Source organism: Aotus nancymaae, unplaced genomic scaffold (genome assembly GCF_030222135.1).
Source record: "Aotus nancymaae isolate 86718 unplaced genomic scaffold, 86718_ANA_hifiasm-v0.15.2.pri h1tg000008l, whole genome shotgun sequence".
In the NCBI taxonomy this organism is placed as follows: domain Eukaryota; kingdom Metazoa; phylum Chordata; class Mammalia; order Primates; family Aotidae; genus Aotus; species Aotus nancymaae.
Window position 1 is genome coordinate 27,244,512 of NW_026988419.1, and position 25,461 is coordinate 27,269,972.

At 41.8% G+C, this 25,461-nt stretch overlaps 1 protein-coding gene across 2 annotated transcripts in view; it reads left to right on the plus strand.

Moving 5' to 3' along the window:
- Positions 1 to 1,676: 1,676 nt before the first annotated feature.
- INO80D (INO80 complex subunit D) overlaps positions 1,677 to 25,461 on the plus strand; it is an 85,417-nt gene continuing 61,632 nt past the window's right edge. For both annotated transcript variants that reach the window (XM_012446325.3, XM_064373114.1), the window contains exon 1: positions 1,677 to 2,046. The gene's annotated coding sequence lies outside the window, so the exon portion shown is untranslated. The remainder of the gene's footprint in view (positions 2,047 to 25,461) is intronic.

Consider the following 25,461-nt stretch of genomic DNA (forward strand, 5'->3'; position numbering starts at 1 on the left):
TGTTTTTCAAGTCCAGTAGAGGTCTAGTTAAGGGAAGTAATTTCCTTGTGATAACTAATGTGTTTGATGTCCAAATGTTTAAAAAAAAGTATTGTAAATAGAACATAACTTCACAACTGAGGTTTCCAAGATGATAAGAATCAGTTAATTTTACTTTACATAACTTTTTCCACCAAACAGAGAGGGAAAAAAACCACAAAAGAGAATCCAGAATAGGTAAGTACTATATTCAAAGTTATATGATAAAGATGGGGTTCAGCTAGAAACTAATAAATATCTGATATATGCATTACATGAACTCACTTTTAAGTTAGGACAATTTCTAAATTTGGAAGTTATTTCTAAATGCTTAATAATAAACTTTACAAAGAAATTAAATATTCTATGGATTCAGGACACTAATATAACAAATTCATTCCTGCCTGACACATGTTAGCTAACAAGTGTCAGAAAAATAACTTTTAGTACAAGATTTAAATCATCATCCTCAGTAGAACATACAAAGATAGTCGGTTCGTTTTCTGTTATTTTTCTTTTCACAAAAATAGAAAAATGTCTCTGGAATTCAGTAAGAACTCCTCGAGTAAGAGTTCTCTTGCAATTGATGCAAGTGAATACCCTTCCTCCCTCTCACCGCTGTGCTAACTCAGCATTGTTTAACTCTGATCCCACTTATCTACTAAACTTTGCTCATTTAAAAAAGTAAATTCATGACATCCACTGCAATATAAAAAAGTCACTCATACAGGCTGGCAGCACATTGGAAGTTCTGAACTAACATAACTCTAACAAAAATAACCACAGTTTTCAATTCTGTGACACAAGAAGCAGACAGCAACCTGTGTAATGTACCAAAGATCTACCTAGAGTTTAAAGAATCTAAATAAATAAAAAAAATTAAATGCCTGCATATAATTCTTAATAAGCTATTTACTTAAAGAAAAATCTAAGGCTGTCTTCAAAATCTCTTTCCAGTTTTAATCTTTCTTCAAGGGCAGATCATAACAGAATTTCCAGAAACGGGCTGTTTTTAAATCCCCAGTGATATCTGCCTTTATTTGCACTGTGGAAAATGACACACTGTATCATGACTTTCTGGACAGTCCATAGGTTTTATTTACATTGCTTTGAGAAAGAGACGAAAGACATCTTTTTTATAATTGTCTTATAGCAATCTGTTTTGAGAGTAACATATAACACATTTTTATATGTAATATATGAAACATAAATATTTATATATACAATAACATAACTAGACAAATAAATGAAGTCAGTATTAAGTCTCTTTAAGTACAAATTTATAAACTGACCACCAACCACAGAACTTAGCCCTGTAACGGAGAAAAATTATTATTGGCCTGAAAAAACATTAAAATATCACTGTCACTAACATGAAAAAAAATTAAAAGTAGAAAATAGAAAATAATAATCACCGGAAAACCTGTGTCTCGTAAAGATTTCTTTCCATCAGAAGATGCAGAAACATTTTTCCCCCTGGAGCAAATGAAAACGTTTCTCATGCACCCCCAGTTTCTTCCCTGCTTTCTCCCCAAAGCGCCGGTGTGGACGGCCAGTGTGGACTTTTTTCCAGAGATGAGAAGTAAAAATTTGTACTTTATCGGGAGCGGGTGCACTTTTCCCCCTGGCCCCCCTTTGCTCTGCCTCCAAGATGGTAGGAAAGTTGTCGTTTCGGAGGGCAGAGGAGCAGCTCTCTGGTGTTATGTCCTCGCAGTGCCTGTAGTGGTGCTGTAGGAGGCTGCTGCCTCTTCTTGTACAGCCCCGGCAGCCCTGCCTTCTTGGCTGGAGAGTATATTCAGGGATTTCCCCTTAATAATCACCGACCCTGGGAGCACTTTTTAGTTTCCAAAATAAAAATATGATCCTCACCCCTCTTGCTTGACAGGGAAAGGCTCTCGCCGGAGCCCAGGGGGGAGCAGTAGCAGCGGCAGCCGAGCTTCCTAGTCCATTGCCAGCGCCTCTCACTCTGATCTGTCAGCCCAGCCGAGGGAAAAGGGGGGAAGGAGAAAAAAAAAAAGCAGCTGAAAGGTAAGCAGAGGCGGCCCCAGGCCCGGCCCACATCCCCGGGCTCCCGTAGGGCGGCGGGCTGGGCCGCGCGGGCTGGGCGGGCGGCGAGCGCGCTTACGTGAGGCCGGGGATCCGCCGGCCCACGCCAGGCCCCGGGCGGAGAATGAAAGGGTGAGTGGGGCCCGCGCCCGGGTGGTGGAGGCCGGGGGCCTGAGGGCCTCCGGGGCGCCCGCGGGCGGGGACGGTGGGTGGGCAGGGGTCCAACCTGAGCCGGAGCGGGGCGAGCGGCGCGGCCTGCGCGGGCCGGGTGGGGGTGTGCGGCGGGAGGGGGTGCGCCGGTAGGCCTCGGGCCGGTAGGCCCCACAGCGGCCGCGCCCTGCCCCCGCACCCCGGGCCTCCGCTCGCCCCCTCGAGTCCCCCGGGGCCTCCGGGTGGGACGGCGGCGCTGCGGGGCCGAATCCCGCGCCGGCCCGGAGGCTCTCCCGCGGGGCGGCAGGCCTGGGCTGCCGGGATAGGGGCGTCAGGGCCTAGGAGTGGGGAATGGGCGCCCAACCCCACTTCCCTCGGGTCTCTAGCAGACGCCCCCCCGGATTCCGGTAAGAGTTGAATTTATTTATCCCCCTCCTCCGCGCTCCGGGCGGCCTGGCCGGGGCGGGGCGGGGCGGGCGGCCTGGCGGGCGTGGGGTCGGGTGGAGGGGCGGTGAGGAGTCAGGTGCAGCCGCGGCGCAGAAAGTTTCCTTTTAGGCCCGAATTGGGGGCCGCTGTCTCTCTGGGGAGCCTTGGTCCTAGCGCCTGGGACCCCCCAGGGCGTGGGGGAGCGCACTCGGCTATTTTGAAACTCTTTGCCAGTTCCTGTCCATTGAAGAAGGTACTCCGCCCCTGCACCCCTCGCACGCGCCCCACCCAACTCCCCGCGAGCCCTTTCGGAGCTGCTAACTCCAGCCCGTTCCCCCTAGAGCCCCCCAGGTTGGGGAGAGGGCCTTATCTTCCGGTTTGGAAAAGTTTGCAAGGGGCTTTTCTTAGCTTTATTAGTTAGTGACTGGGCTTTTTGGGGTGGGAAGGAGGAGGTAAACTCAGGTGGTGTTTCTGCCGGACTGTCTTTCCCTATTGCCTTTTTTAGCCCTTACCCCACCAACTGGGGGTGTTATTTTCAGCTTGAGTACCCACCCCCTTTCATCCCTACTCCTTTGGGTCCAAAATCCCCCTTCTGGACAGCTCCGGCAGAGAGGAAGATGTAGGGAACAGCGAGGAGACTGTCAGTTAGAGGGGCAGGACCAGGCGGGGTTTTTGGAGCAGTCCCCAGATGTAGGAGTTTCCCCTCTTTTTTGGTCGCTGTCCGGTAAGACCAACACCGGAACAGATCCCAAGGGGGAGAAGTGGTTGTCAGATGGCTTGGAAGCCTCCGGGATTGGGAGGAGGGAGAGGAAGTGGGCAGGGCAGCTCCTGAAACAAGGTCTACGGTTTCAGGATCAGTAGTTCATTTATTCTGGTAATCACTATTTAGATTTATGTGATATTCTTATATTCGATACTAGAAATAGAATAATGGAGATTTTAAGGAAACCTAAACTTGTTATTGCCACAACTCAGAAGGGTCTGTGGAAGAGCCCTTGGAAAACTACACTTTGGTTTTGGGGTGTGTGTGTGTGTGTGTGTGTGTGTGTGTGTGTGTCTATAACATTTAAACCGGAAAAAATATAAAATATATATGTATATATTTTATATGTATTTATACACACATATATATTCACACACATACACACACACACCCCTATGTTTTCTGTTTAAATGGATTCAATTTTAGCTATATTTTGGTGCCCTGAGCTCTGAACGCTAAAAAAAAGAGTGATAAACACAAATTTCCAAACTCGATTTCCCGCTTTTTCAGGGACAGGATGTTTCCCGTGGCTGTTCTCACCTCCTTGTCGTTGTTCTTGAGTGTTGAAATTGAAATGTTAATGGACCCTGCCCCCACTGCCAACCCCCACTGTGGGCGTGTTTGGAGAGGTTATTTTCCGTCGTTTATTTGTTGGGTTTTTTCCTTCTCTTTTTGGTGAGCTTAGGGCAGAGTGTTGTGTGTCTGTGCGGTGTCCTGCTTGATAGCAGGCTGGAGTTTGCTGGCAGGAGATGTCCCACATTCTGCCCGTTCAGTGCCTCCAGCACTGTTAGTGAAAAGCTGCCACTTACAGGGCAATGGGTAACCTACGACTTTCAGTGCTGACTTCTGTGAGGCTTCTAAGTGAGACTCAAGTGATTCTTCTAGGTGTATGCCTTTCTTTTCCTTTGGTCTGCCTAAGATCAAACTGTTTCTCCACAATGATAGATATCCGGTCATTCAGCATTGAGCTTAAGAAAGTCTTGATATTTGAGATTGTATGGATCTGATACAAAAATGCAAATTATATTTAGTGGTTGTTTTAACTTTATTGATTAATTGAAATTGCTTATTGACTTGGACGTTTTCATAAACGTGTACCAAAAATCGTTACTTCTATTATAGTTTGTTTTTATTTTTAGAGCATACTGGATGGAAAAAAATCATTCTTAGTGTTTTTTCTTAGACTTTTAAAGTTTGAAAAAAAATTGTTACTGCCTTATAATTTGGTATTTTAAAGATATATTGTTGACACATTCCTAAGCTTTCCAAAACTGTATGTACAAATACCAGAAAAGTTTTGTACTTTTTCCCACCCTATCTCAAACATACGTAAATTTCCTAACCTAATCACCTAATGGGCTACTTTACTTCCTGGAGTAATGACAGGTTTGATGTTTTTAAAAGTTACATTCCATTTGAAACTAATAAAAGATTTTCAGGGGAAATAATTAATGTTAAATTACTAAGGGAATATGGTTTTTTTTTTTCTTACTATTAAATGTTAGTTTAAAAAGTAAATGTTTAGTATAATTACAAGTCTGAAATAAGTTTTCTTTCCTCTGGAAGATTTTTAGGAGGAAATTTGTATACTCCATTCCAACTTTTTCTCAGCAAATCATGTTGCTACTGTTTTTAGAGAAATGAAAATTTTCGTTTAGGACGAATTAAACATTTCTGAGAGCACCCAAAATTAATGTCATTTCAAGAAAAATGCTGAACTATTTATTCTACCTGAGATGTTCTCTGAGGATTACCAGCTCTCATTATCTAGGTTTGGTACAATGATTATGGCTAATGAAAGGTCACTTACATTTGAATACAGTTAGGGCAGTATTCTCAGACACTTCTCTTTCCCCCTCCCCCACACCTGGTAACTGGTAAAACAGTAGCTGAATAGGTGAAACTGGGTTGGAGGCAGCAAATTGTCCCCAATGTTAAGTCAGTTTTAACATATACGTGCAGTTCTGTGCTAGGCAAAACAAACAGCAGTATAGTCTCCTTACTCTTTCAAGCAAGAGTTTGTCCCAGAGGTCCGGGCTGTAAAGGCTGATTTTTGACTCCTGGCTAGTTTGAGATACTGGGGAGATACTCAATTTAAAACCTTAAGCCTCCCACTTTTCCCACCTTACACGTAAGGTGACAGACTACTTGGTTCTCATCCTTTCACAGAATGTGATTTTTTTTTAAGTTTTGAGATGCAATATTGCTCTTGTCGCCCAGGCTGGAGTGTAATGGCACGATCTCGGCTCACTGCAACCTCCACCTCCTGGGTTCAAGTAATTCTCCTGCCTCAGCCTCTGGAGTAGCTGGGATTACAGGCACCTGCCACCATACCCGGCTAATTTTTGTATTTTTAGTAGAGACGGGGTTTTGCCATGTTGACCAGGCTGGTCTCAAACTCCTGGCTTCAGGATCTACCTGCCTTGGCCTCCCAAAGTGCTGGGATTATAGGCACGAGCCACTGCCCCCGTCCGTGATTTGTTTTGGTGAAATTTTATTTGTAGCAGCAGTGACACCTTTGGACTGGGCTTTGAGTTCTGATCCCAGTCCTTCTGCTGGGCAAGTTACTTCATCTGGTTTCTTTAACTGAAAATGGGAATAAAATTCATTGATATAAGGTTTAGATGAGATACCCATGTATTTGGCCCATAATACGTACTCATTAAATGTTAATCCCACTAGTTCACTTTTCTTTTCTTTTCTATTTTTTCTTTTTTTTGTAACAGGATCTCACTCTGTTGTCCAGCTTGGAGTATAGTGGCATGATTACAGCTCACTGCAGCCTCAACCTCCTGGGCTCCAGTGATCCTCCCACCTCAGGTGTGCCTGTAGTCAGCCAGGACTACAAGTATGCGTCACCATGGCCCAGCTAATTTTCGTATTTTTTGTAGAGATGGGTTTTGCCATGTTGCCCAGGCTGGTCTCAAACTCCTGGATGCAAGGGATCTGCCCACCTCAGTCTCCTCAAGTGCTGGGAGTACACATGTGAGCCATCATGCCTGGCCTCTACCTTTAGTTTCTAGTAGCAACATCTAAATACTGTTCCTCTTGTTTGCTTTTTTAAATATTTGAAAGTAATACTATACTATATGTACTACAGTAGGCTTATACTATATTTGGAGAGTAGACCTGTTTTTCCCACTGAAGGGATAACCACTGTTAACACTTTACTGTGCTTTTTCTCTGTTTGTGTATGTATACAGCAGAAACAGGAAAAACGGTTAAGTGTAGGATTGTCCACGTAACAGTAGTTGTGTAGTTTTGTATTGGTTAAAAGCTTGGGCTCTGGAGCAAATAGGCTTTACATCCTAAATGTGTGACCTTGGATAATGAAAATTACTTAATCTGATTAAGTCTCAATTTTCTTCATCTGTAAAAGGGGTAATAATAGCACCTACTTTGTAGGGTTACTGTGAAGACTAAATGAGGAGTTGAACATAAAGCCATTAGAATGGATCCTAGTGCATAACCTTTTTATTTTCTTGGTGCATAACTTCCTGGTGCATAACTTTTCTATTTTTTCTAAAGATTTTTAATATTCTTGATGTGAATTTTTAATGAGTTCTTGCCTCAATATATATTAATAATACTAATAAGTATTTGAGTACAGAGATAATATTATAATTACTTTAATGGGGCAAATAAATATATTTTTGCCAGTAAAAAATTATGCAGTATATTCAGTTTCAGCAGCTTCATGTTAGCATAGTCTCTGCTGTTTGAATTTGGAACTGGCTAATATAAAGGTATGGTAAGTACACCAAGGGCAAAGGAGTACAGGATGGGTTTGCTTTACTCCTGGTTCCCCTCTTTCAGATTTTGAAGTGTTTTTGAGAGTCCCCAAGCACGGTAGTGTTGCGTTGGTTTTGAAGGCACTGAATAGTTAGTGGTCTTGGTAGGCTCACTTTCAGAGTCCCAAGGATGTTTACCTGACTTGATTGGTAGGAGCTGCTGCCGGCTCATTCATTTAACAGATTAGCTTCTTATAGCTCAGAGCTTTGCAATACAAAGACACATTCTCTGCCCTTGAGGAGGTTGTAGTCTATTGGAGAAGAGAAATAAGCCGACATTTACAATGTCAATGTGAATGTTAAGTGAAAGCTTAGTCTGGAGGAATATTCTTCTATTCTGGCCTAGGGGGCAAGCTTGGTTTTAAAGTCAGGGCTTTGCACACGAGGTTTCTTTCCTAAGCAAATGGGAGGACTTAGGCATTCCAGAAGGTAGGACCTGTAAGTACCAATCAAAGTTTAGGGACAAAAGAGTATCCTGTGTTGCAGATGGTGGTTCTGTTACTGCCCATAAGTTGGAGGAGGAGGGGAATAAATAGTGAAAGGGAAAGGTCAGTCTGGCCGGGTCCTAAGGAGTTTTGTGTTAAGGTTAAGGAGTTCGAATTTCTTTTACATTACAAGCAGACCCTGAAGGCCTTTGGCCAAATAAATTCTTTGAGATTTAGAGGATTTGAGTTGTACTGAGTAGCAAAAAGAAGGGCAAGACTGTGTAATTAGACCAGTGAGGCAGCTCCTGATGAGATTTGAAGAGGATTTGAACTTAAGGTGTAGTGGCAATGGCAGTTGAGAAGAGGAGGTGGCAGTGGCAGAGGCATGTTAGGGAGGTAAGGAGATCTCATTGGTTGACCGGATGTAAATGTGGGACTCATCCTCACAGATGGCAGCGGAAACCGTAGAAGTAGATACATATGGGCTAGTCAGTGATTCTTAGTCTTGGACACTTCTCCAGAAAAATGTGCATATGCATTTCTATACATTTGATTTGAATCCTGGGGTAGGCTTGGCACCGTGACTCACAACCAGTCCCAGCACTTTGGGAGGCTGAGTTGTGCGGATCACTTGAGCTCAGGAGTTTGAGACTAGGCAACATGGTAAAACCCTGTTTCTATAAAAAATACAAAAGTTAGCCAGGTGTGGCAGTGCATTCCTGTAGTCCCAGCCACTCTAAGAGGCAGAGGGTGGGAGGATTGCTTGAGCTCAGGAGGTCAAGGCTGCAGTGAACCTTGATCGCACAACTGCACTTTTCAGCCTGGAAGAACTTGTCTCAAAAAAAAAAAAAAAAAGCCAGATGAAAGCCTATAGAAATGTTTTGTTTGACTCTCACTTTTTGTGATGGTCTGTGACTTTTCATTAGTGCTTTTTCATAGATGAGGAAAGAGATTTATAAAATAACTTGGTCAGGGTTACACATCTCGTCCTTCCCTCCCTCCCTCCTTCCTTCCTTCTCTCTTTCTCTCACTTTTTTTCTCTCTCTGTCTCTTTTTCTCTTTCTTTCTTTCCCTCCCTCCTTCCCTCCCTTCCTTCCTTCCTTTTGTTTCTTTCTTGTTTGTCAGTCTTGATCTGTTGCCCAGGCTGGAGTACAGTGGCATGATCTTGGCTCACTGCAGCCTCCACCTCCCAGGTTCAAACAGTTCTCCGCCTCAGCCTCCCGCGTAGCTGGGATTACAGGAACCTGCCACCACACCCAGGTAATTTTTCTATTTTTAGTAGAGACAGGGTTTCACCGTCTTGGCCATGCTGGCCTTGAACTCCTGACCTCGTGATCCACCCACCTTGGCCTCCGAAAGTGATGGGATTACAGGTGTGAGCCACCACGCTCGGCCATCTTTTTCTTTTTTTAATAAAATGGAGACAGGGTCTCACTATGTTGCCCAGGCAGGGCTCAAACTCACGGGCTCAAGTGATCCTTCTGCCTCAGCCTCCCATAGTGTTGGGATTACAAGTGTGAGTCACTACCCCTGGCCTTCATATGTTCAAAAGTTTAAAGGAGCTGCTGACATGGAAAAAGGAGATTTTTGTGGGGAAATTTGGATTTTAATCTTCATTTATTTATTTATTGAGATGGAATCTTGCTCTGTTGCCCAGGCTGCAGTGCAGTGGTGCGATCTCAGCTCACTGCAGCCTCTACTTCCTGTGTTCAAGCAGTTCTCCTGCCTCAGCCTCCCAAGTAGCTGGGATTACAGGCATTCACCACCACACCTGGCTAATTTTATATTTTTAGTAGAGACAGGGTTTCACCATATTGGCCAGGCTGGTCTTGAACTCCTGACCTTGTGATCCGCCTGACTTGGCCTCCCAAAGTACTGGGATTACAGGCATGAGCCACTGCAACTGGCCCTATCTTCTTTTAAAAACATGGAAGAGTTGGAAGTTCTGGGTCTACCTTAAAAAAAAAAAAACCAGAAAACATTGCAACAACTTGCAGGAAATAATTGGAGCAAAGTGTGCCAAAGAATGCCCCTGGCCTACTCTTATGGCCCATATAGGCATTTCATCTTGCACCCCTGTAACGTAAGATTAAGGGATGTTGGCATGGAAGCAAGGGGGCCAAGAGAAAGGAAGCCACTCACTGGCTAGAAAGGAGAGATTTTCAAGAAAGAGAAAGTGGTCAACAGTGTCAGATGCTGCAGAGAGGTCAAGTTAGCTGAAGATGGAAAAGTGTATGTGGAATTCAGTAACAAAGAGGCCATTAGTTTCAGATTTTTAGAACAAAAGAACTTTGAGGAGTAGAGCTACAACTTAGTTTTTCTTCTTTCCTCTTGTCCTGTAATGCCGGGTTTCTGTAACAACAGAGAGTGACTGTGACATGGATAGGAACTCAGAAAGCATTTGTTGAAGGATTATTAACTGGAGCTAATAAATACTGTACCCAAATCAGTCAAACAGTGCTCTTTCTGCTAGTGCTTTCTGTCACAAGAATATTAGTATATAAGTGCTCTATAGAATGTAGGGAATATTTTTGACACTAGATTTTTAATGTGGATATCATAGGAAACAATTCTCAGTGGATTCTGTAACCTATCCCTCAAGAAGGTGGGAGGACCTGAATAAATGGAGTGTGCTATTCAGAAAACCACTAACCACCGGAGAATGTATTTTAGTTCTACATGTTCTAGATCAAAATGATAATACAAATAAACCACCACTTACTGCTTCTAATGGTAGTTAATATTAAGTGATTACTATGCTGGGATTACAGTTCATGAAATACCTAATTTAATTATCCTAAGCAACTCAATGAGGTACATACAATTATAATCTTCCTTTTACAGATGAGAAAACTGAAGCCTAAATAACTTTCCCAAGGTCTTAAACTTAGTAATTAGCAAAACCAAATGTGAGTCCCCTCTGTGATACCTACCAGAGCCAATGAGTGATTTCTTCTGCTGCATAAACTATCCTTACCTTTCTAATATATCAGAGAAGGAACTAGTGTAAAGTTCTTTGAAATTCCTAATGCAAACTTATTTGTACAGTGCTGTCTGAGTACAGTATATGGCACATAATAGACAGTCAATAAGCATTATTTAAAAATATTCTGGTTTGAACGTGATTATAACGAATATTGTTTATATTTTTGAGTGATAAGCAGTTTTCTCACTGCTTCTTTCTCTTCCAGTCACATCAATTGATAGATTTTCATCATTCTTCAGTCTAATTTTACTGTTTTTTGCATTGATAATATGGATGTTAGATTCTTAAAATCAATATAGTCATCTGTTTAGTATCTTATTACATTTTTATTCATCAAGTTGAATTAAAACTCATTTAAGAAAGATATAACATGGAAAAAATTTTTAAGACTTTATGATATTCTAAATGTGATTTTAACAGTAACCACTCTTTCTTGGATAAGTAAATATACTTTTCATTTGCATTAAGTATATGGGAAAACAAACATTCTGAGAATTTAGTAGGCTCATGTTAGTTTTATTTATTTTAGTTTATTCTTTGTAGAGGCAAGGGTTTCACAATATTGCCCAGCTTGGTCTTGAACTCCTGGGCTCAAGTAATCCTGCCTTGGCCTCCCAGTGTGCTAGGATTGTGGTGTGATCCACTGTGCCCAGCCTCACACTAGGTTTTGTTTGTTTTTCTTTTTCTTTTTTTTTTATTTTTAGTTTTTGTTTCTTTCAGTATTCAAAACAATGTTTTTGTTTTTTTAGATGGAGTCTCACTCTTTCGCCCAGGCTGGAGTGCAGTGGTGTGATCTTGGCTCACTTCATCCTCCACCTCCCAGGTTCAAGCAATTCTCCTGTCTCAGCCTCCAGAGTAGCTGGGATTACAGGTGTGCACCACCATGCCCAACTAATTTTTGTATTTTGTAGAGACGTGGTTTCACTGTGTTAGCCAGGCTGGTCTCAAACTCCTGACCTCGTGATCCGCCTGTCTTGGCCTCCCAAAGTGCTGAGATTACAGGCATGAGCCACTGCACCTGGCATCTCACGCTGGTTTTAAAAAAATTAAAAGATATGGACTGGGCACAGTGGTTCATGAATGTAATCCCAGCACTTTGGGAGGCTGAGGCGGGCAGATCACTTGAGGTCAGGAGTTTGAGACCAGTCTGGCCAACATAGTAAAACCCTTGTATCTGCTAAGAATACAAAAATTAGCCAGGCATGATGGCACATGCCTGTAATCCCAGCTACTTGCGAGGCTGAGAAAGGAGAATGGCTTGAACATGGGCAGCAGAGGTTGCAGTGAGCCAAGATCATGCCACTGCACTCTATCTAGCCTGGGCAGCAGAGTGAGACTGTGTCTTAAAAAAAAAAAAAGATATGTTGTAGATCTAGGCTCTTTAAAATTGGTAGGATATAAAATTACAGATGGCAATTAGAGAAAAATGGTGTGGCAGTGAAATGAACGTGCTTCTGAAACAGGAGATTCAAAAGAACAGCAATGACATAGAAATTCCACACGGAGATGATAAACTGGTAGTCCCAAAGAGAATAATGTTCATATTTTTGTTAAATTGTTTTGTGGTTGTCATTGGAAGACTGGAAGGGCTTCTGCCTGCTTTTGTTGAAAGTGTATTTTCCTTACTCTTGTTGCTAATGTCTTATTCCTCTGTATTTGTAAGAAGTAAGAAACTATGGAAATGAATTGTTCAATTTTCCTGTTAAACTCAGTGTATAATATCAAGGAGGATTTTTTAAAAACCTAACTATATTTTCTACTCTTGAACTCTCATATATGGATATGTTTGCTATTGAAATTTTTTTTTGTTTTGAGACAGAGTCTTGCTCTGTCGCCGGGCTGGAGTGCAGTGGTGTGATCTCAGCTCACTGCAACCTCCACCTCACGGGTTCAAGTGATTCTCCTGCCTCAGCCTCCTGAGTAGCTGAGACTACAGGTGCACACCACCATGCCTAGCTAATTTTGTATTTTCAGTAGAGATGGGGTTTTACCATGTCAGCCAGAATGTTCTTGATCTCTTGACTTTGTGAACTGCCCACCTTGGCCTCCCAAAGTGCTGAGATTACAGGTGTGAGTCACTGCGCCCTGAAATATTTTTTCTGTGAGACTTGAATGTTGTTTATTCTCGGTAATGGTTATTTCCGTTTTTTTGGTGTGTATATTCTGCTGCTGCTCTATAGTGCTTAATTACCTGCATTCTCTCCTTTAAGGGAGCAAAGTTCTGCTTATTTGCTAAGCAAGTTGTCTCCACAGCTGAAGATGGTATTTGCTAGAACTATTAAACTATTAATAAATTTAGTTTGGCTACTGTTTTTTTCCTTTCTTTTTAAAGTAATATTAATTATGTGTTAAAATGTAGAGTTTGGCTGGGCGTGGTGGTTCATGCCTGTAATCCCAGCAGTTTGAGAGGCTGAGGCAGGAGCTCACTAAGGCCCACAGTTTGAGACCAACCTGGGCAGCATGGTGAAATACCCCCCATTTCTAAAAACAAAAACAAAAAAAGATAGTGCTTAATTTTAGCCTTGTATTTGCCTGGATTAGGAAATGTGGTTTAGGCCTATAATCCCAGCAATTTGGGAGGCCGATGCTGGTGGATGGCTTGAGCCTAGAGGTTCGAGACCAACTTGGGCAACATGGTCTACTATAAATATGAAAAATTAGCTGGGTGTGGTGGTGTGTGCCTGTGGCCCCAGCTCCTTGGGAGGTTGAGGTGGGAGGATCACTTGAGCCTCAAGGCTTCAGTGAGCCGTAATCATACCACTGCACTCCAGCCTGGGTGACAGAGCAAGACCCTGTCTCAGAAAAAAGAAGGAAAGGAAGAAAGAAAATGTGATAATATTTACATATTAGGGTCTAAAAGACATTTGATTAAGATTATGTGGGCTTTATATATTGTATGTTTCCTTTCTTCTTTATATCTTGCACTGAATGCCAAAGAGTGAAAGTGATGTGAACTTCACCTTTAGTGAAATCAGGGTAAAAAACGCCAGCTCCGGAAGGCTGTGGGTAAAGAGTGAAAAATATGTACGATTTTTTCTGAGAGCTGCCTCAGTGCATTTGTCATAACTTCTTTATTTAAAAAGGAGAAGCTTGTTAATGTAGAGAAGACCAGATATTCATGTGTTTCCAGTTTACAGAGAAGTGATTTTGATACTGCAATAATACTCAATTAGAAGAAATTTAGGCTGGTTGTGGTGGCTCATGCCTGTAATCCCAGCACTTTGGGAGGTGAAGCAGGAGGATCACTTGAGGCTAGAAGTACGAGACCAGCCTAGGCAATGTAGTGAGACTTCATCTCTACAATAAATTTAAAAATTAGCTGGGCACAGTGATGCATGCCTGTAGTCCTAGCTACTTGTGAGTCTAAGGTAAGAGGATCACTTGAGCCTAGGAGTTTGAGGCTGCAATTAGCTATGATTGTGCCACTGCATACTCTGGCCTTGACAAGAGAACAAGAGTCTGTCTCTTTAAAAAAAAAAAAATTGCCAGGTGTGGTGGTTCACGCCTGTAATCCCAGCACTTTGGGAGGCTGAGGTGGGTGGATCGATCACCTGAACGTCAGGAGTTCAAGACCAGTATGATCAACATGGAGAAACCCTGTCTCTACTAAAAATACAATATTAGCCAGGCATGGTGGCGCATGCTTGTAATCCCAGCTACTCAGGAGGGTGAGGCAGGAGAATTGCTTGAACCTGAGAGGGGAAGGTTGTGGTGAGCCGTGATTACATCATTGCACTCCAACCTGGGCAACAAGAGCGAAACTCTGTCTCAAAAAAAAAAAAGAAAGTTAGATTTCAAAATTATTACAAAAATAATGCATTTATTGTAAAAAAAAAATATTCCATAGTAAATTTCCATAGTAAATTGCTTTATGCTTCTGATATTATTATGGAATATTTTACTATTCAAAATTTAAAAAGATATTTGTGGTTAATGATAGCAAGTACTGGCATCTCTGTTCTTCCTTCCCCAAACCAACTTTAAAAATAGGGAGAATTAGAAACAAAATAAACTGAAACTTTTACAATTACTATAACCTTGTAATCAAAAATATATGTATTATGGCCAGGCACGATGGCTCACACCTGTAATCCCAACACTTTGGGAGGCCGAGGTGGGTGGATCACCTGAGGTTAGGAGTTCAAGACGGGCCTGGACAACATGGCAAAACCCCATCTCTACTAAAAATACAAAAAAAATTAGCCATGCGTGGTAGTGGGCACCTATAATCCCAGCTACTTGGGAGGCTGAGGCAGGAGAATTGCTTGAACCCAGGGGGCGGAGGTTGCAGTGAGCCTAGATCGCACCACTTCACTCCAGCCTGGGTGACAGACCAAAACTCTGTCTCAAAAAAAAAGCCCAACAACCCCCTCCTGCAAAAGAAAAGCCCAAAATATAGGAATTAGTGCTATTAAGTGCAGTGAAAATTGACCCAGGGCAAGAGATGATGCCAAGAGAGGATGATTTCCTCTATAGAACCAGGCAAAGCAAAGGAAGCAACTTTCTCCCAAGAAAGTGACACACTTGGAGGGCAAAACCAGTAACCCCCGTGCATGGATGGCAAAGTTGGGTATGTATGTTGGGCTCCCTGAGTGGCAGGAGAGGTGGGGCTGAGTTACAAACTGTGCAGTCCTACCAGTTTTGTAGGAAGTTCAGAGGGGAGGAGAAACTGGCAGCAAGCAGCCTTTCAGCAGCTGATCTTGGTCATCTGAAGAGAAATAAAGACTGAATTATCATTCCGCCTCCAGATCGATTGCATGTGGACTCCTGTGAGTTAAGGAACGTAGTTCAGCATTGGAGTCAAGCCTCAAGGGAAAGTGAAAAAATAGTTCCTGTCGTGTATGGTGGGGGTGAGACATAGTTCCTCTGAAACTAGAGTTTAAAGATGAGATATAAAAGCTCAAGAAATAAGACCACAGAAGGATCTAAGAGTAAGCTGAAAGAATCAGGGTACAAAATAAGAGAAAAGTAACATTGTGGAAACATTCAAAGCGCAAATATCAACTATAGCTGGGGGTAATGGAGGCAAGCTTGAGAAATTTGAGCTACCCAAAATGGAGCAAATAAAAATAAAGACTAGACAGAGAGTGATAGGGAGTATAGCAAATCTAGCATGCCAATAATTGATACCCCTGAAGTTGTTGGCAGGATAAATCAAGCAGAAAGAAATGTCAACACATTAAGGAAGAGTTTCCCACAATAAAAGAAGATTTGAGGACAGTCATGGTGACATGCACCTGTAGTCCCAGCTACGGTGGAGGATCGCTTGAGCTCAGGAGTTCAATCCAGCTTAGGCATTATAGTGAGACCCTATCTCTAAAAAAAAAAAAATCAAGTCCCCTGTAAAATCAAGAGACTGGCCTCAGGATTTTTCAACATGAAACAATATATACAAAGTTAGTAGATATAAAAAAGAAAAAAAGTACAATCCGGCCAGGCGAAGTGGCTCATGCCTGTAATCCTAGCACTTTGGGAGGCTGAGGTGGGTGGATCACCTGAGGTCCAGAGATAGAGACCAGCCTGACCAACATGGAGAAACCCTGTCTCTACTAAAAATAAAAAAAAAAATAGCTGGGCATGGTGGCGCATGCCTCTAATTCCAGCTACTCGGGAGGCTGAGGCAGGAGAATTGCTTGAACCTGGGAGGCGGAGGTTGCAGTGAGCTGAGATGGCGCCATTGCACTCCAGCCTGGGCAACAAGAGTGAAACTCCATCTCAAAAAAAAAAATACAACCCACGAGTTTTCTGTCCAGGCAAGCTATTGTTTAAGTATAACACCAATTGACATCTTTTCTTTTCCTTTTTTGAGACAGGGTCTCATTCTGTTGCCCAGGCTGGAGTGCAGTTGGTGCAGTTTGGCACAATGCAGACTCAACCTCTCAGGCCCAAGCAATTTTTTCACCTCAGCCTCTCAAGTAACTAGGACTGCAGGCACGTATCACCACACCAGGCTAATTTTTGTTTTGTTTTGTTTTTAGTAGAGATGGGGTTTCCCAAGGTTGGCCAGGCTGGTCTCGAACTCCAGACCTCAATGATCCAACCCCTCACCTCAGCCTCCCAAAATGCTGGGATTACAGGTGTGAGCCACTGCACCTGGCCTAATTTTTGTATTCTTTGTAGAGATAGGGTTTCGCCGTGTTGCCCAGGCTGGCTTCGAACTCCTGAGCTCAAGCAGTCTACCTGCCTCAACCTCCCAAAGTGCTGGAATTACAGGCATGCGCCACCAAAGCTGGCTAGCGTATATTTTCAAATAGAAAAATCATGGCTTATAGTTTCCACAAATCAGCTCTTGATGGGATAGAAAAGAGAGGAGACTATGTTGTAAACTGTTGAATCAAGAAGTTCAATGGAAGACTAAGTTAAAAGAATTATCATTTTGCATTGAATAAATTTAAATGTAGAACTAAGGTTAAAATCTTTTAAATTATGGCAGTGTGAAAATAACAGGAAAAAGACCTGAGAGTTGGGGATGGGTAGGTAGTTACAAGTCTGGAAATTTTTCTTATTATTTATAACATGGGATATATATATATACTACTACATGCAGTAGTGCCAATAAGTATACTGATTTTCTTAGTGTGGAGTAAAGAAATGTTATCTTAAAAGGAGATAGACTATAATTCTTTTGAGAAAACAGACTACGGGTGACCCTTGAACAACATGGGAGTAGAGGAACCAACCCCATATACTGTTGAAAAATATACATTAGAATTTTTTTTTTTTTAATTGAGATGGAATCTTGCTCTCGTCGCAGAGGCTGGAGTTCGGTGGTGTGATCTTGGCTCACTGCGGCCTCCACCTTCCAGGTTCAAGTGATTCTCCTTCCTCAGCCTCCTGAGCAGCTGGGATTACAGGTGTGTGCCACCATGCCTGGCTAATTTTTGCATTTTTACTAGAGATGAGGTTTTGCCATGTTGGCCAGGCTGGTCTTGAACTCCTGACATCAGGTGATCCACCTGCCTCGGACTCCCAAAGTGCTAGGATTACAGGCATGAGCCACTGCGCCTGACCACATTAGAGCTTTTGACTACTCAAGAACTTAACTAATAGCCAGCTGTTAACTAGAAGCCTTGCTGAAAACATAAAGATTGATTAACACATATTTGTTTATGTATTATCTATTATATTGTTACAATACAGTAAGCTGCAGAGAAATTGTTATTGAGAAAATCATAAGGAGGAGAAAATATATTTAGTATTAAGTGGAAGTGGATCATCATAAAAGTCTTTACATTGAGTAGATGGAGGAAGAAGAGTGAGGTTGGTCTTACTGTCTTAGGGTAGCAGAGGAGAAAAAAAAATCTATGTATAAGTGGAGCTACACAGTTCAAACTTCTGTACTGAATATAGTGAAATGTGTAATAAAAAGACTGAATTAAAGGCTAAAAGCAATACAAAATATAATAGGATAAAGATGAAATATGTCATAAAATTATAACCTGGATAAACTCATTTATTAAAAGAAAATGACTTGGGCCAGGCAGGATGACTCACCTCTGTAATCTCAGCACTTTGGGAGGCCCAGGCAGGAGGATCACTTGAGATCAGGAGTTCAAGACCAGCCTAAGCAACATGGTGAAACCTCATCTCTACAAAAAAATACAGAAAATTAGCTGTGTGTAGTGGTATGCGCCTGTAGTCCCAGCTACCCAGGAGGCTGAGGTGGGAGGATTGCTTGAGCCCTGAAGGTTGAGGCTGCAGTGAGCGGTGATCATGCCACTGGACTCCAGTCTGGGTGACAGAGTGAGACACTGTCTGACTCAAAAAAAGGAAAAAAAGGAAAAGAAAAAAAATTACTCAAAAGTAAAATGATTCAGATGGAGCAAAAAGTCAAACCCAACAAGAGTTGCATCTAAAAGGGATCAGCAAATAACACGTTAGTAAATATTTTTTTTTTAATTGCATTTTAGGTTTTGGGATACATATGAAGAACATGCAAGATTGTTGCATAGGTGCACACGTGGCAGTGTGCTTTGCTGTCTTCTTCCCCTTCACCTATATGTGGCATTTCTCCCCATGCTATCCCTCCCCAACGTCTCAGTCCCCGCTGTCCGTCCCCTATTTCCCCCCAACAGACCGCAGTGTGTAATGCTCCCCTCCCTGTGTCCATGTGTTCCCATTGTTCAACACCCGCCTATGAGTGAGAACATGCGGTGTTTGATTTTGTGTTCCTGTGTCAGTTTGCTGAGAATGATGGTTTCCATGTTCATCCATGTCCCTACAAATGACGCGAAATCATCATTCTTGATGGCTGCATAATATTCCATGGTGTATGTGTGCCACATTTTCCCTGTCCAGTCTATCATTGATGGGCATTTGGGTTGGTTCCAGGTCTTTGCTATTGTAAACTGTGCTGCTATGAACATTCGTGTGCATGTGTCTTTATAGTAGAACGATCTATAATCCTTTGGATATATACCCAGTAATGGGATTGCTGGGTCAAATGGAATTTCTATTTCTAGGTCTTTGAGGAATCGCCACACTGTCTTCCACAATGGTTGAACTAATTTACACTCCCACCAACAGTGTAAGAGTGTTCCTATTTCTCCACATCCTCTCCAGCATCTGTTGTCTCCAGATTTTTTAATGATCGCCATTCTAACTGGCGTGAGATGGTATCTCAATGTAGTTTTGATTTGCATTTCTCTAATGACCAGTGATGATGAGCATTTTTTCATATGTTTGTTGGCCTCATGTATGTCTTCTTTTGTAAAGTGTCTGTTCATATCCTTCGCCCACTTTTGAATGGGCTTGTTTGTTTTTTTCTTGTAAATCTGTTTTAGTTCTTTGTAGATTCTGGATATCAGCCCTTTGTCCGATGGGTAAGCTGCAAAAATTTTTTCCCATTCTGTTGGTTGCCAATTCACTCTAATGACTGTTTCTTTTGCCGTGCAGAAGCTGTGGAGTTTGATTAGGTCCCATTTGTCTATTTTGGCTTTTGTTACCAATGCTTTTGGTGTTTTGGTCATGAAGTCCTTGCCTACGCCTATGTCCTGAATGGTTTTGCCTAGATTTTCTTCTATGGTTTTTATGGTGTTAGGTCTTATGTTTAAGTCTTTAATCCATCTGGAGTTAATTTTAGTGTAAGATGTCAGGAAGAGGTCCAGTTTCTGCTTTCTGCATATGGCTAGCCAGTTTTCCCAACACCACTTACTAAACAGGGAATCATTTCCCCATTGCTTGTTTTTGTCAGGTTTGTCAAAGATCGGATGGTTGTAGATATGTTGTGTTGCCTCCGAGGCCTCTGTTCTGTTCCATTGGTCTATATCTCTGTTTTTAGTAAATATTTTTATCTTTGTGACCATATAATATCTGTTGCAACTACTAAATTTTACCGTTATAGGCCGGGCACGGTGGCTCACGCCTGTAATCCCAGCACTTTGGGAGACTGACGTGGGTGGATCACCTGAGGTTGGGAGTTTGAGACCAGCCTGACAAATGTGGAGAAACACCGTCTCTACTAAAAATACAAAATTAGCTGGGCATGGTGGCACATGCCTGTAATCCCAGCTACTCGTGAGGCTGAGGGAGGAGAATCGCTTGAGCTTGGGAGGTGGAGGTTAAGGTGAGCTGAGATCATGCCATTGCACTCTAGCCTGGGCAATAAGAGCGAAACTCCGTCTCAAAAAAAAAAAATTACCATTACAGCACAAAAGCCATGGACAGTATGTAAATGAATGAGCACAGCTATGTTATTTACAAAAAACAAGCAGAAGGCCACATTCTTCCTGTAAGAAATAGTTTAGTTTGCTGACCTATGATCTAAAACATAGTATAGCCAGGTACAGTGGCTCACGCCTGTAATCCTAGCACTTTGGAAAGCCAAAGTGGGAGGATCTATCTCTCTCTCTATCTTTTTTTTTTTTTTTTTTGAGATGGAGTCTCACTCTCCCCAGGATGGAGTGAAGTAGCATGATCTTGGCTCACTGCAACCTCCACCTCCCAGGTTTAAGAAATTCACCTGCCTCAGCCTCCTGAGTAGCTGAGATTACAGGCCTCTGCCACCATGCCTGGCTAGTTTTTGTATTTTTAGTAGAGACGAGGTTTCACCATATTGGTCAGGCTAGTCTCGAACTCCTGACCTCGTGATCCACCTGCCTCAACCTCTCAGAGTGCCGGGATTACAGGTGTGAGTCACTGTGCCCGGCCGAGGGAGGATCTCTTGAGCACAGGAGTTTGAGACTAACCTGGGCAAGCATAGTGAGACCCAATCTCTACAAAAAATTTAAAAAGTTAGCCAGATATGGTGGCAAGCACCTATAGTCCTATCTATTTGGGAGGCTGAGGTAGGAGGATCTCTTGAGCCCAGAAGTTTGAGGTTGCGGTGAGCTATGATCATGCCACTGCAATTCATTCTGGCAACAAAGTGAGACCCTGTCCTCAAAATAAAAAATAAATAAAAATAGACTGGGTGTGGTGGCTTATGCCTATATTCCCAACACTTTGGGAGACCGAGGCAGGCAGATCACCTGAGGTCGGGAGTTTGAGACCAGCCTGACCAACATGGAGAAACCCTGTCTCTACTAAAAATACAAAATTAGTTGGGTGTGGTGGTGCATGCCTGTAATCCCAGCTACTTGGGAGGCTGAGGCAGGAGAATCGCTTGAACCCAGGATGTGGAGGTTGCAGTGAGCCAAGATAGCCCCATTGCACTCCAGCCTGGGCAACAAGAGCAAAACTCCATCTCAAAATAAATAAATAAAATAATACATAAAATAAAATAAAACACAACACATGCTTCAAAATTTGAGAACAAAAGTATGGGCAAAGACTCAGTTGATAAATTCAAACCAAAAAAGCAATAGTTCAGATATTTGTGTCAGACAAGCTTGAATTTATCACAGAATGCATCAGTTGAGTTGCATTTGGTTTCTTTTGTGTGTGTGTGTGAAACAGATTTTCCTCTGTCACCCAGGCTGAAGTGCAGTGGCACAGTCTCGGCGCACTGCAACCTCATATCCTTCCATCCCTGCCCTCAGACTTCTTTCTATGATTTGTGAAATACTCTCTTACATACAGACATGTAGATTTCTTTTTTTTTCTTGAAGTTCATATAGGTTTCCTTGAAATAATTTGTGAAAGATCCATGTGTGTGTTTGGCTGGTGGGTGAATAGAGCAAAGATGGTGAAAAATGAAAAATGGCATAGATTTGCTTTGAAATATTCCCTGTCTCAAACATCCAGGGAAACTAAATTTAAATGTTTGTGTTTTATAATTTTTAAATTAGAAAATTTTAATGGACCCAAAATAATTGTACATATTTATGGGCTATGTAGTAATGTTTTGATTCATATAATGTATAGTGATCAGCAGGATCATTAGCATATCCATCATCTCAGGCATCATTTTTCTGTGTGTATTGGAAACATTCAATATCCTCCCTCTAGCTAGTTGAAACTGTGTAATAATTATTGTTAACTGTAGCCATCCTACAGTGCTGTAGAACACTAGAACTTATTCCTCCCTTCTAGCCCTAATTTTGTGTCCTTTAACAGATATCTCCCTATTCCCTTTTTTCCCCCCACCATTCCCAGTCTTTACCTTGTAGCCTCTGTTCTACTTTTTACTTCCTTTTTTTTTTTTTTTGAGGTGGAGTCTCACTCTATTGCCCAGGCTGGAATGCAGTGGCATGATATTTCGGTTCACTGCAGCCTCTGCCTCAGCCTCCCGAGTAGCTGAGATTACACGTGCCTGCCACCACGCCTGGCTACTTTTTGTATTTTTAGTAGCAACGGGGTTTCATCATGTTGGCCAGGCAGGTCTCGAACTCCTGACCTCAAATGATCCACCCGCTTGGCCTCCCAAAGTGTTGGGATTACAGGCTTGAGCCACCGCACCCAGCCTACTTTTTACTTCTATGAAATCAATTTCTTTAGTGTCCATATGAGTGAGAACATGTGTGTTTAATTTTCCATAAATAAGTTTAATTTATTTCACTTAAGATAATGTCCTCTAGTTCTATCCATATTGCTGTGAATAAGGGAATTTCTTCCTTTTCTCTCTCTCTCTCTCTCTGTGTGTGTGTGTGTGTGTGTGTGTGTGTGTGTGTGTGTGTGATGAAGTCTTGCTTTGTCGCCCAGGCTGGATTGCAGTGGCACGATCTCAGCTCACTGCAACTGCCACCTCCCGAGTTCAAGCGATTCTCCTTCCTTAGTCTTCTGAGTAGCTGGTATTACAGGTGCCCGCCAACAGACCCGGCTACTTTTTGTAATTTTAGCAGAGACTGGGTTTCGCCATGTTGGCCGGCTGGTCTTGAACTCCTGACCTCAGGTGATCCATTCACCTCGACCTCCCAGAGTGTTGGGATTACAGGCGTGAGCCACCATGTCCGGCCCCCAAGAATTTCATTCTTTTTAATGGCTGAATAATATTCCATTGTGTATATATACCACATTTTCTTTATCCATTCATCTGTTGTGAGACACCAAGTTTGATTCCATATCTTGGCTGTTGTCAGTAGTGCTGCAATAAACATGGGAGTGCAGATATCTCTTTGGTGTATTATTTCCTTTTCTTTGGATAAATGCCTAGTAGTGGATAGTTCTATTTGTAGTTCTTTGAAGAACCTTTATACTGTTCAGTTTTGTTTTTGGTTTTTGTTTGTTTGTTTGTTTGTTTGTTTTGAGATAGTTTCGCTCTGTCACCCAAGCTGGAGTGCAGTGGCATGATCTTGGCTCACTGCAGCCTTGACCTCCTGGGTTCAGGCAATCCTCCTGCCTCAGCCTTCTGAGTAGCTGGGACTTACAGGCACATGCCACCATGCCCAGCTAATTTTTGTAATTTTAGCAGAAATAGGGTTTTGCCATGTTGACCAGGCTGGTCTTGAACTCCTGACCAAGTGATCCACCTGCCTTGGCCTCCCCAAGTGCTGGGATTATGGGAGTGAGCCACTGCACCTGGCCTATACTGTTCTTTGTAGTGGCTATACTGGTTCACATTTCCAGACAACATACAAGAGATCCCTTTTTGCTGCATCCTTACCAGCATTTGTCATTTTTTGCCTGTTTGATAATAGCCATCTGAAGTGGGGTAAGAGGATACCTCACCCCAATTCTGATTTGCATTTCCTTGATTATTAGTGATGTTCAGCATCTTTTCATACGTTTGTTAGCCATTTTTGTGTGTTTTGAGAAATGTCTGTTCAGATCATTTGCCCATTTTAAAATTGAATTGTTTGAATTTTTTTCTGTTGAGATGTTTGTTTCTTATATATTCTGGATGTTAATTCCTTGTTGGTTGAATAGTTTGCAGATGACTTTCTCCCATTCTGTAGGTTGTCTTTTTGTGCTGTTGGTTGTTCCTTTGCTGTGCAGAAGCTTTTTAGTTTGATGTAGTCCCATTTGTTTATTTTTACTTGTATTGTCTGTACTTTTGAGATCTTAACTCATAAAATCTTTCCCCACATCGGTGTCCCCTATGTTTTCTTCTAGTAGTTTTATAGTTTCCAGTCTTACAATTAGGTCTTTGATCTATTTTAAGTTAATTTTGTATGGGGTGAAAGGTGGGGGTCTAGTTTCATTCTTCTGCCTGTGGATATCCAGTTTCTTAGCACCTAAATTGAAATTTCTAGTCCAACTTTTTTTTCTTACATTTTCATAAGGTGAAAAGAGAAAACTTTATTTTTTACATTAATGTGTGATTAGATTTACTTAGTAATGAATGTGATTTTTTTCCTTCCAGAAGAGAAAATATGATTTTTATTAACGAAGTTAATATTTCCAGTGTTTTTTTTTTCTTCCTACAGCAAGTGAAGTATTTCTGGAGAAGAATACAAAATCTCTACTTTTATTACTGGCAGGTGGAATGTAGTCATGTATCATAATCATGTATTATAAGAATGAACACTTACAAATAATAATTTGTTTCTCCACTGCTTACCATATACTAAGAATGATACTTAGTATGTTGCATGCTTTGTATCATTTGATCCTTCCAGCATCCTGATGATAACATAGCTACTCTTATTATCCCTATTTTACAGAGGAGAAAACTGAGCTTCAAATAGGTTAAATGATTTGTTCAAGGTAACACATCAAGTGGCAGATTTTGGACTTGAACAACGTCTGACACCTCCAGCATTTATGTATCTTGTCGTTCACTGGTAAAGGAGAGAGTATTTCTGGACTTTTTCAGTAGCTGATATCTGAGCTGTTCGATCAGCCATCTTGGTTGCTGGAAGTGAGGAGGATGGGCGAGACTCTATCAGCTCACTAAGATCCTCACTTGGCAAAATAGATTCAGTTTCATGATAGACTAGATGGTGTTGTAATATATAAATCCTACCATTGGGCCATTTGTGTATAGACTGTTAGTGAGTGTTGTGTAATTCCCTCCTTCCATTCTCACTGACTCTGAAAAGACCCGTAAGCCATGATTATTATACTATTTAGTGTGATTGGAAGCACCACGTGATACAGAACACTGAACTGAATGATGTAAGTGTGGTCAGGTGACTAGTCTTTGTATCTGAGAAGTTTATAAAGATTGGGATGGGATAGGTGTGGGGAAATATTACAAGGGAAAGAACATTTTTAATGGCAGATTTGCTTTGTGTTTCATAGAAACATTTATAAATTGCCAAATATTTTACTATCATATAAAAAAAGAATTTCTGAGAGAAACTTTAGGTCTACTATTCTTTTGGCATTGTAAAGGGATGTGGATTCTGAAAATAAATATAGCATGCAAACACCAGTAATGAAAAAGAGACCTGCTACCTGTGACATTCATTTGGTGGAAGAGTTCTGCTGCTTTGAGGTATTTATAAAACTTAACCAGAGCAAATGTTATTTAGTTCAATTTTGAGGGATAAGTTAATTTAATTTTTTTTTTTTTTTTAATTTGAGACAGAGTCT